Source organism: Monodon monoceros, unplaced genomic scaffold (genome assembly GCF_005190385.1).
Source record: "Monodon monoceros isolate NGI ecotype Baffin Bay Population unplaced genomic scaffold, NGI_Narwhal_1 Super_Scaffold_1, whole genome shotgun sequence".
Classification (NCBI taxonomy): domain Eukaryota; kingdom Metazoa; phylum Chordata; class Mammalia; order Artiodactyla; family Monodontidae; genus Monodon; species Monodon monoceros.
The window spans coordinates 79,172,791-79,185,094 of record NW_021703765.1 but is presented as its reverse complement, the minus strand read 5'-3'; positions in this window follow the sequence as shown (position 1 = coordinate 79,185,094).

The window sequence follows — 12,304 nt, the reverse complement described above, 5'->3', positions numbered from 1 at the left end:
CATTAGTCATCAGGGAAATGCAAATTAAAACCATGAGATACGACTTCACACCCACTAGGATGGCTAAAATTAAAAAAATAATAAATGCTGTTAAGGATGTGGAGAAATTGGAACCTTAATTACATTGCTAGTGGAACGCTAAAACGGTGGATGCGCTTTGGAAAGCAGTCTGGCAGTTCCTCAAAATATTAAACATAGAATTACCACATGACCCCACAATTCTACTCCTAGGTGTAAAAACCTAAGAGAAATGAAGATGTGTGTCCATCAAAAAGCCTTATACATAAACGTTCATAGTGGCATAATCACAATAGTCAAAAAGTGGAAACAACCCAAGTGTCCATTATTTGATGAATAGATAAATAAAATATGGTCTATCCATACAATGGAAAATTATTTAGCCAAAATAGTAATGAAGTACTGATTATCTGTTATAATGTGAATGAACCTTGAAAGCATGATGCTAAGTGAAAGAAGCCAGTTACAAAGACCATATATTGTATGATTCCATGCATATGAAATGCCCAGAAGAGGCAAATCCAGAGAGACAGAAAGTAGAGTAGTAGTTGCTTAGGGTTGAGGGGGTTAGGGGGAAATGCTAATGGGCCCAGGGGTTTCTTTTGGGGGGCAATGAAAATGTTCTAAAACTTATTGTGGTGATGGTTGCCCAACTCTGTAAGTACACTAAAAACTATTGAATTGTACAATTTAAATGAGTGAACTGTATGTGAATTATATCTCAATAAAGCTATAATCATAATAAAGATATTGAAAATCAGCACCAAAAAAAAAAGTTAATGCAGCTGGAGAGTGACTAGAGAAAAGCAATAAAAACAAACAACAAAAAAAAACCAGGAGTAGGGAGAGATTGTATTGAAGACCATTTTAAAACTGCAATTCTTGAGGAAGACTTGTCTTATTCTGTGCCTAACTTAAAGCAAAACTCCCAATAAATGTCTGAGTGAATTCTTTCTTCTGGAAGACTGAGAAGGAATATAATATTGAAAAAAATAAGGGAGAAAAAAATTTGCAAATAAGGAGGTAAATAGGGTACACATGAGTTCACAATTGCTAAATACTTGAAATTGGAATGTCCTGAAGCTTGAGAGGCATTTTTCTGCTTAAACACCATAGTCTTTCAGTAAAAGAGACACACTATGTGATCAAAATTTTTTCTTTGTTTCAAACTTTATATAATGACACCTCTCTTTCAGCTGTGTACTAACTGTACCAATTGGGGTTCAAGAAAATGTAGTCTGTTGCTAACATAATCATCAACAGCCTAACACTTTGTATTTCAGAGTAAAAGTATTCCCAAGACATGTGGGATAATTTATTGCATCTAAACTACTTGCTTAATATGTAATGGGGCTGATCTCTGAGTTTGTCTTTTTTTAATCCCTCAAAAAAATTCTTTTATTGAATTCACAATGCACTCTTTTATTTATTTATTTTTTTAAGGTCACTGCAGTAGTGGTTGGAATAAGAGGCTGAAAGGATTTTTTTTTTTTTTTTGGCTGCATTGGGTCTCTGTGGCTGCATGCAGGCTTTCCCTAGCTGAAGCAAGCGGGGGCTACTCTTTGTTCTGGTGCATGTGCTGCTCATTGTGGTGGCTTCTTTTGTTGCAGAGCACGGGCTCTAGGAGCACAGGCTTAGTAGTTGTGGCTCACGTGCTCTAGAGCGCAGGCTCAGTAGTTGTGGTGCACAGGCTTAGTTGGTCCACGGCATGTGGGATCTTCCCGGACCAGGGCTCGAACCCGTGTCCTCTGCATTAGCAGGGGGATTCTTAACCACTGGGCCACCATGGAAGTCCCATAATGCACCCTTAAGTCAAATAATTTCAAAAACCCTTTCTCAAATTCAAGAAGCAGCAAAAGGTTTATTAAAAATTTTTAAAGTTACTGAATAAATGATTTCTTTCAACATTACGTGTACTCTTTAGACAATAGGGTAGAAGAATAGCAATTTTTATTCTAGCAAAGGATTGTCTCAAAGGTAGTAAATCATGAAGGATCATATGAGCCTTTTGCAGAGTTGGTTAGCAACTTGCTGTACTAAGCCATTTCTTATTTTGGAAAATTTCAAACATATATGAAGTAAACAGAATAGTGTAATGAACTCCCATATATCCATCACCCAGTTTTAACAATTTTCTGCATTCTGCCCTTCTTGTCTCACTTCCAGCACTTGCATCTCTCCACCACCTCCCCACCCCCACCCCTCATCTGAGTTAGCTGCATTATTAGATTAGTGCCTGACTCTGGTTGCCTAGATATGAGCCAAACAAAAGTAACTGAGCCTTGTATCTGGTTTGCTATGTTGTTTATTCTTGGTCACCTTCACAAATACAGTATAACCATTTCACCCAGTCAAGATAATCCACCTTCTTTGTGGCCACTGCTTAAATTTCACGACTTAAAAAACCAAAGGGACTCTCCATCCTCTTTTTTTTTTTGCGCAGTACGCGGGCCTCTCACTGTTGCGGCCTCTCCCGTTGCAGAGCACAGGCTCCGGACGCGCAGGCTCAGCGGCCATGGCTCACGGGCCCAGCCGATCCACGGCATGTGGGATCCTCCCAGACCGGGGCACGAACCCGTGTCCCCTGCATCGGCAGGCGAACTCTCAACCACTGCGCCACCAGGGAAGCCCTCTCCATCCTCTTTTAATCTGAGTTTGCAAATGCCAAAGTTGTAGATAGGTCATAAAATCTGCTCACCTTTAGAATGAAAAAGCATCTCTTCACTGGAATGCTTAATCCAGGTCTTGCCTGAATCCTGATTGCCTGATCGACTTCTGCTACAGTAACAATGGTTTCAACAATACTGCACCTTAGCAAACCACCTCTGCAGCTGGATAACAGATGGTTCCACAAAATCATTTTGTTCCGGACTCAGAATCTTTTTGGAATTCTCTTGGTGAATTACTTTGCTGACTTCAACATGTAACCCTCTTCTGCCTTAAATTTCTCCATCTGTAAAAAAGGAGATAATGATTACTAACTGGGCTGCTTTTGTCTTCCACTCTGCTGAATGGTTGAAGAATCCTGATATAGAAAGTGAGACAGGAACAGAACTTTAAACTGGTTTCCAGAGAGTAAAATAACGCAGGGCCATTTCATATTTCTTTTAACTAAGCCGGAGCACGTTACAGGCTCCCCACCCCCGCCCAGCCTGGCCCCCCATGATCCTCCTTAGTAGGCAGAAAGGAGACAGGATTTTCTTTTCATGGCTTGGGAAACTGAGTCACAGAAGTGAACCCTCTTGCCTGAGGCTCATGAGGCAGTGATGAAAGTTAGAATAGTTGCCAAGTCTCCTATCCCCAGCCCAGAACTATGCTCACCTGTATTGCTATTCTTCTAGTAAAGAGACAGACCTGGCAAAGCAAGTTTATTCTTTATTAATTCTTGTACATTAGATTTGCGTTCACATAGAACCTCTTTACAAACATCATACAGTATTGGGGAAACAATTCACCTACCACTGAAATGTGGAGTCGATACAATTTCCCACTGGTATTGATATCTCATATCATTTGATATATATTAAGCACCCACTATGTGCCAAGCATTGAAAAGAGGGACTCAACCCCTCTCCTCATAGAGTTTAAATGGCCATGATGAGAGAAAAATATCTGAAGTGGCATCTACGTTTCCCGGGCTTGCCATGTCAAACCCCACAAGCTTGGTAGCTTAAAACAACAGAAATGTATTCTCTCACAGTTTGGAGGCCTGAAATCCTAAATTAAGGTGATGGCAGGGCCGTGCTTCCTCCAAGGGGTGGACCCTTCCTTGCCTTTTCCAGCTTCTGGTGGCCCCAGGCATTCCCTGATGGCGGGTGCATCCCCAGTCTCTGCCTCTGTCTTCACATGGCCTTCTCTGTATTTTCTCTTCTTTTTCTTTACTGTTTTCTCAGTTTGAGATGTAGTTGACATACAACATTGTATTAGTTTCAGGTGTACAACATCTTCTCTTCTTATAAGGACACTGGTCATTGGGGTGGGTGAAATGGGTGAAAGGAGTCAAAAGGTACCAACTTCCAGTTATAAAATAAATAAGTCAGGACTTCCCTGGTGGCACAGTGGCTAAGAATCTGCCTGCCAGTGCAGGGGACACAGGTTCAAGCCCTGGTCTGGGAAGATCCCACATGCCGTGGAGCAACTAAGCCCATGCGCCACAACTACTGAGCCTGCGCTCTAGAGCCCGTGCGCCACAACTGCTGAAGCCCACACAATAAGAGAAGCCCTGCAATGAGAAGCTCGTGCACCGTAACGAAGAGTAGCCCCCGCTCGCTGCAACTAGAGAAAGCCCATGCGCAGCAGCAAAGACCCAACACAGCCAAAAATAAATAGATAAATGAATAAATTTATTTTTAAAAATACCGAATCATTGTTATACACCTGAAACTAATGTTATATTCAATTATAACTCAATTTTTTCTCAGAAAAGGACACTGGAGGGACTTCTTGGTGGCGCAGTGGTTAAGAATCCGCCTCCCAATGCAGGGAACACGGGTTCGATCCCTGATCCGGGAAGATCCCACATGCCGCAGAGCAACTAAGCCCGTGAGCCACAACTACTGAGCCTGTGCTGTAAAGCCCACGAGCCACAGCTACTGAGCCCATGTGCCAGAACTACTGAAGCCCGGGCGCCTAGAGCCTGTGCTCCGCAACAAGAGAAGCCATCACAATGAGAAGCCCACGCACCACAACAAAGAGTAGCCCCTGCTCGCGGCAACTAGAGAAAGCCCGTGCGCAGCAACGAAGACCCAACACAGCCAAAATAAATAAATAAATAAATAAATAAATAAATAAATAAATAAATAAATAAAGACACTGGTCATTGGATTTAGGGTCAACTGTATAATCCAGGATGATTTCATCTTGAGATCCTTAACTTGATTACAAAGATCCTTTTCCAAATAAGGTCACATGCACAGGTTCTGGGTGGACATACCTTTTGGAGGGCCACCATTCAACCCACTATAAAAGGCAAGCCTGCTAAAGAAAGAAAAATATATATCAGTATTCTACTGAATATTCATTCTCCAGTTTTAAGACAAAATTCTACACAACTGAAGTAATTTTATTCATCATGTCAGTGTTAAAATACTCTAGTGTATTTGTATTTTTATTGAGATATATTTGATATACAATGCTGTATAAGTTTATGGTATACAGCATATTGGTTAGATACATTTATATTGCAATATGGTTGCCATTGTAGCCTTTGCTAACACTTCTGTCAAATAATTCTCTTTTCACTAGTGTTGGGAACAATTAAAAGACTACAGTCTCTTAGCAAGTTTAATGTCTATAATACAATCGTTGTCTACAGTCACTGAATTGTGTATTAGGTCTCCAGGATTTACTAATCTACTCTTTGCAAGTATGTACCCTTAAACATCTCTCCCATTTCCCCACCCCCAATCCCTGGTAACCACCATTTTACTCTCTGCTTTCATGGTTCTGTTTTTTTTTTTTTCATTTTTTGGCCACGCCATGTAGCATGTGGGATCTTAGTTCCCCAACCAGGGACCAAACCTGTGCCCCTTGCATTGGAAGTGCTGAATCTTAACCACTGGAGTACCAGGGAAGTCCCCATGATTTTTGTTTTTTTAGATTCCACATATAAGCGATACCATACAGTATTTGTCTTTCTCTGTCTGATTTATCTCACTTAGCATAGTATCCTCAAGGTCCAGCCATGTTGTTGCAAATATCTTTCCTAGTAAAAAAAACCCAGAAGTCTCTCCATCTCTGTACTTTGAAATGAGCCTCCTCAAACATCCTGTAATTCTCCTTACCATCATGGTGCCCTAGAGAACAAGGTTTCTTTGACTAGTAAAGCAATTTCCTCCCCCACCAGGTGTGACTGATAGAGTACAGGAGTTACTCTTCAGAACAGAAAATATCTCTCTGTTTTTGTTCTTTGGAAATCAGAACCAATGCTTTCAGCTGAGACCCAGTGGACAACGGGCCCAAGAACACTTGCAGAAGGGGAACAGAGAGGGGTAAACAGATTGGATTTGGATAGAAACAATGCTTGGTGGTGATTCAGCTAAATATGGTCATGTCATCAGGTGATGGCAGTTACTTTTAAGGCCTTCAGCAATGAAGGTATGTGAAATGGTAGCACTGAGCATGAAAACAGGCACAATCATTCACCAAGTGAAGATGAGCCATATCCAGATCAGAGTGTAAGGGCACGACTTTCCCATACACTGTGAAACTTGTCTCATTCCGTGTGCTCTTTCTGGTTGTCTACTTCTTGGCCTTTCTAAGTTTTAAGAGAACTCTTTTGGTTTGCTTACTTGTAGCAAGCTCTGTACTAAGTGCCCGAAATAGGAACACCCACCAAGAGAAAATAACATGCTAAGCAGAGTTAAAAAAAATTATTTTTAAGTTAGCCATTTTCCCATTTCTTTTTCTTTCTTTCTTTCTTTCTTTTTTTTTTTTGGCCGTGCCTGGGGGCTTGCAGGATCTTAATTCCCCAACCACGGATCGAACCTGCGCCCCCTGCAGTAGAAGCTCGGAGTCCTCACCACTGGACTGCCAGAGAATTCCCTCCCATTTCTAATTTTATGCTTTCCAGTTTTGAGATATTGGCATGTAATATTGTATTAGTTTAAGGTGTACAACATAATGACTTGATACATATATATATTGTGAAATGATTATCACAATAAGTTATCACTCACATAGTTCCATTTTGTTCTTGTGATGAGAACTTTTAAGATCTACTCTCTTAGCAACTTTCAAAGATACAATACAGTATTGTTAACTATAGTCACCACGCTGTACATTACATCCCTAGAACTTATCTTTTTTTTTTTTGCGGTACGCGGGCCTCTCACTGTTGTGGCCTCTCCCGTTGCGGAGCACAGGCTCCGGACGCGCAGGCTCAGCGGCCATGGCTCACGGGCCCAGCCGCTCCGCGGCACGTGGGATCTTCCCGGACCGGTGCCCGAACCCGTGTCCCCTGCATCGGCAGGCGGACTCTCAACCACTGCGCCACCAGGGAAGCCCTATTTTTTAAAAAATATTTATTTATTTATTTTACTTTTGGCTGCATTGGGTCTTAGCTGCGGCAAGCAGAATTTTTCGTTGTAGCGTGCAAGCTTCTCTCTAGTTGTGGTGCTCGGGCTCAGTAGTTGCCCCGAGGCATGTGGCAATCTTAGTTCCCCAATCGAACCTGCGTCCCCTGCATTGGAAGGTTAATTCTTAACCACTGGACTGCCATGGAAGTCCCCATCAGAACTTATAACTAGAAGTGTGTACCTTTTGACTACTATCAAATGACAAAACTAAAACAATTTAGTAACAAGTTCAATGTCCCTAATTCAAGAGAAAACAATCTATGGATTGGGGGAGTACAGGACCTCACAAGCAGTGGAGCACCCTTCCCAAAGGATTTTGAGTGACAGTGAATTTTATAGAGCTGTTACACGCAGCAACACGGAAACAGGGCGTGACTGGCTAGGAGGTGGGAATTTCCTTGTAAGGCTAGCAGGTCCTATTTTCTAGGGTGAGGTAAAGTAGCTAAAGCTGAGTTAGAGGATTGTGATTGGTGTATTGTAGGCTTTCTGGACAGGTATTTCCCATAAATGCAGGCTGACTTAGGTTTAGATTTGTGACTTGGGCTGGGCCCCTGGGGTGGCCTCCATTTTGTGGGTCTCAATATATGAATTAACTTTATCACCACCCTTAGCCATCCCATTTATTTAACAGTTATCTCATGGAATGGTATAGCTTGAACAGGGTCTTACTATGGCCTAGAGATTCAGGACTTAATAATGAGAACTTCAAGGTTCGCTACAGAATTTTTGAGCCACAAGGACCCTTCAAGGTGACCTTATACCCCCTTCTCTTTTTATAGTTGAAGAAGCTGTGTCTCAGAGAGTCAAATGTGCTCATCTACCTGCAGGCAAAGCTGGGACCAGAAGCCAAGTCTCTAGTTTCCAAGTTCATGCTTTTTACTGGCAACTTAGGAAAAACCTGATCAATCTATGCTCTAAGTTTGCAGACAATCCAGGCCTCAGAATCTGGAGCTGTCTGATGACTTTGCTTGAGGTGGATTTTGGGAATTGTGCCTGAACAAATCTTATACTCCAATCTACAATAAAGCCTACATCAGACAAAGAACTAAACATATATATTTTTTAAACTAAGAGAAAGCATTATTTTATTTACCCCAGATGTAACATGAAATAGGTTTAGGATTATGAGCAATGTGGAAGCTATCAGAGGCAAGATCTATGGATATTTATATATCTATGGATCTATGGATATATAAACACTTAAGACTTTTAAACCAAAATATGTTAGTAAAATAATCAAAAAATGAAGTGGGAGCATAGAGAAATATATAAGATGAGCACTAAAACAGCTATCAAAATATTATAAACAGAGCTTCCGGTTTCCAGTTCTGCACGTAAGGAGTTTAGAAGTTGCCACTCTGTCCTACCTAACAAGTAAAAAGCAGAACAGACTGACAGATCAACAACTCCTTCTGAATCCACAAGAGAGGAGAGGGCACAAAGCAAACCACTGCCCCCAAGTTTGACAGACAAGGGAATACAAGGAGGCTTCCCAGAGCAGAGACTCAGGAGATGAGGGGGCCAGTGGGCAACAGTGCCTGAGCAGGGAAACCTGAACTATAATTGACTCTGAGCATTTAAGACTCCAGGGAAACCCAGTCATGGGGGGGAGGCCCATAATATCGTGAGATTCACCTCCAGGAGTTAGACAAGGTTCCCACAGTAAATATCAAAGAAAAATCTCCTCAGACTTCTGGCAAGGAGAAGGAACCACTTTGAAATAGCCAGAGCACTCTTTTTAACAAGGCCTGTCCTCAGGACAAACTAGTTAACCAGAGCCTAACCCACTGGTGTATCATCAGAGCCTAACTGACTTGGGGCAGGGAAACACACAAGTCCAACCCACTCTAGCCGTCCTGCGGGAGGTGGGAGAAAAAAACTGAGAAACACTTGTGAAGTTCACAGCCCAGAGGCATAGCCTCCTTAAAAGCCTGAGACCCGATCACAGGGCTATAGACGGCTTCCCCTCTCCCCACACCTCACCACCACTTCACTAAAGGCCTATTTACAGTAGTTCCTTTTACCAGGTACATCCTGACTGGCTATCAAGAAAAAATTACAAGGCATACCAAAAGGCAAAAAACACAGTTTGAAGACACAAAACAAGCATCAGAGCCAGGCATGACAGGGATGTTGAATTATCAGACTGGGAGTTTAAAACAACTATGATTAACATGGTAAGGGCTCTAATGGATAAAGTAGACAGCATGCAGAAACAGATGGGCAGTGTAAGCAGAGAGACAGAAATCCTAAGAAAAAAACTCCCAAAATGCTAGAGATAAAGAACACTGTAGCAGGGACTTCCCTGGCGGTCCAGTGGTTGAGACTTTGCCTTCTACAGAGGGTGCAGGTTCAATCCCTGGTCAGGGAGCTAGGATCCCATATGTTTCACGGCCAAAAGGCCAAGGCATGGAGCAGAAGCAATATTGCGGCAAATTCAATAACAACTTTAAAGGTGGTCCACATGAAAAAAAATCTTGGGACTTCCCTGGTGACGCAGTGGTTAAGAATCCGCCTGCCAATGCAGGGGACACGGGTTCGAGCCCTGGTTTGGGAAGATCCCATATGCCGCGGAGCAACAAAGCCCGTGCACCACAACTACTGAGACTGTGCTCTAGAGCCTGCGAGCCACAACTACTGAAGCCCGCGCACCTAGAGCCCGTGCTCTGCAACAGGAGAATCCACCGCAATGAGAAGCCCGCGCACCACAACGAAGAGGAGCCCTCGCTCGCTGCAACTAGAGAAAGCCCGCGCGCAGCAACGAAGACCCAACACAACCAAAAATAAATAAATTTTGAAAAAAAAAAAAGTAAATGGATGGAGAAAATATACCATGCTAACACTAATCGGAAGAAAGCAGGAGAAGCTCTATTAATTTCAGACAGAGCAGACTTCAAAGTAAGGAAAGTTATCTGGGCTAAAGAAGGGCATTACATAATGATAAAAGGGCCAGTTCTCCTAGAAGACATAACAATTATTAACATGCATGCGCCTAACAAAACACTGACAAACTACATGAAGCAAAAACTGATAGAACTGCAAGGAGAAAGAGACTAACCCACTATCATGGTTGGAGCTTTCAACATCCCTCTTTAAGAAATGGACATATCCAGCAGGCAGAAAATCAGTAGGGAAATAGTTGAGCTCAATGACACCATAAATCAACTGGATATGATTGACATCTATATACTACTTCAGCCAACAACAGCAGAATACACATTTTTCTCAAGTTCACATAGAATATTCACCGAGACAGACCACATTCTGGGCCATAAAACACACCTTAACAAATGTGAACAGTAGAAATCTTACAATGTCCATCCTCAGAAAACAGTGGAATTAAACTAGAAATCAGTAAGAGAAAGATAATTGGAAAATCCCCAAATATAAATATATAAGGTGAATACTCATATATCACTCAATAATTGATTAAAAGAGATGAACTGATAGTTAAGACAGAAGGAAATACAGACTGCATAAATGAGAGGAAATACAGGTCATGGTTAAGAGTCCAGAATCTGAAACCAGAAAACTCAGATCTGAATTATAGATTTCCCACTTCTGAGGTGTGTGACCTTTGGTAAGTCACTCAAACTCTGTTTTCTCATCTGAAAAATAGCCATAATAATAGTACTCATCTCATAAGGTTGTGAAGGTTAATTATATGTGTGTTTGTTTTTAAAAATGCTTTAAACAGTACCTAGCACAATATACATTGGTAGCTACATGGAAATACGGTTCTGAGTTAATGCTATGGGTAGCATTGTAATAAATAGAGAATAATGTGAACATCTTAACAAGGGTTTTTCAACTTCAGCACCAGTGACATTTTTGACTTGAAAACTCTTTGTTGGGGGTAATTTCCTGCTCATTGTAGTATATTTAGCAGCATCCCTGGCCTTTAACGACTAATGCCAGTGGCAACACCTCCCCCAGGCTGTGACAATCAAAAATTATTGAGAAGTACCGAAGTAAAAGTCACAGATGTGAACCTCCACTCTCTTCCCTTGGATATTTTGTCCCCCCCTCCTGTGGTTTCCCTTCCATCTCTCTGAGCTGTTTATTCTCAGTCTCCTTTGCCCACCCTCAAACTCCGGTGTTCCTAAAAGTCTTGTGAGTCTCTTCGCTTCTCACTCTACAGATTCTCCCCGAATGGCCCCAGCCAGCCCTGTGACTCCAGCCACCATGGTCATTCTGAGGAACTCCACATATAGATCTGCAAACCATTCTCCTGAGACCATGCACATCTGCACCATGTCCCTCAAATCTGCCTACTCACTGCCCACTCCCCTCCCACCTCTGCTCCTTTTCCTGGGTCCCTGTCTTGGCATATGGCACCACATCAGAGACCTGGGAGTCATCCTTGACTTTGACTTCTCCATAAATCCCATATCCAGCCAATTCTGTGCCCTACTTTCCACTCAACTCCATCCACTTCTCTCACCCCTCAGCCATGACCCATGCTCAGGCCACTGCTCTTACTTTATCACAGCTGCCTCCCTGCTGTTAGTCTTGCCTACTTCCAATCCATTCTCTGCCCCGAAGAGAAACTGTCTTTCTATACTGTAAGTTGGACCTTGTCTTTTCCTGTTGAAAATCCTTTGGGGCTTCCCCATGGCTTCATGGTAACATCCAAACTTGTTAAAATAGCTTTACAGGGCCTTTCCTGTTCTGTGCTCTGCTCATCTCTCCAGCCTCACCTCCCACCAACCTCACCTGACAACCTCCACTCTAACCATAATGAACTGCTTGCACAGTTCAGTATGGGTCACATTCTCTCCTGCCTCTGGGGCTTGGCACATGCAATTTCTCTATTTGAAGGAACTCCTCACTTGGCTGTCTTTAATCAACCTTTAGATACCAGCTCTGCATAATTTTTCAGGAAAGCTTTCTCTGAACCCCTAACACCGGGCCAGGTACCCTAATGTACGTGCACATAACACTCTACATTCACTCTGTCAAAGCATTTGTCACATTGTATTGTAACTGCTTTTTTGGGGGGTGGCTGCTTCTGCTTCAAAATTGAGGTACAATTAAGATATAGTAAAATGCATGGCTCTTAAGTGTTTCATCCAGCGTGTTGGTGACTGCATACACCCATGTAATCACCAACCACAATATATAGAACATTTCCATCACCCCAGAAAGTTCCCCTGTGTTCCTCTCTAGTCAACACCCTCTCCCACCGGCAAGGCAACCCACTGTGTAAC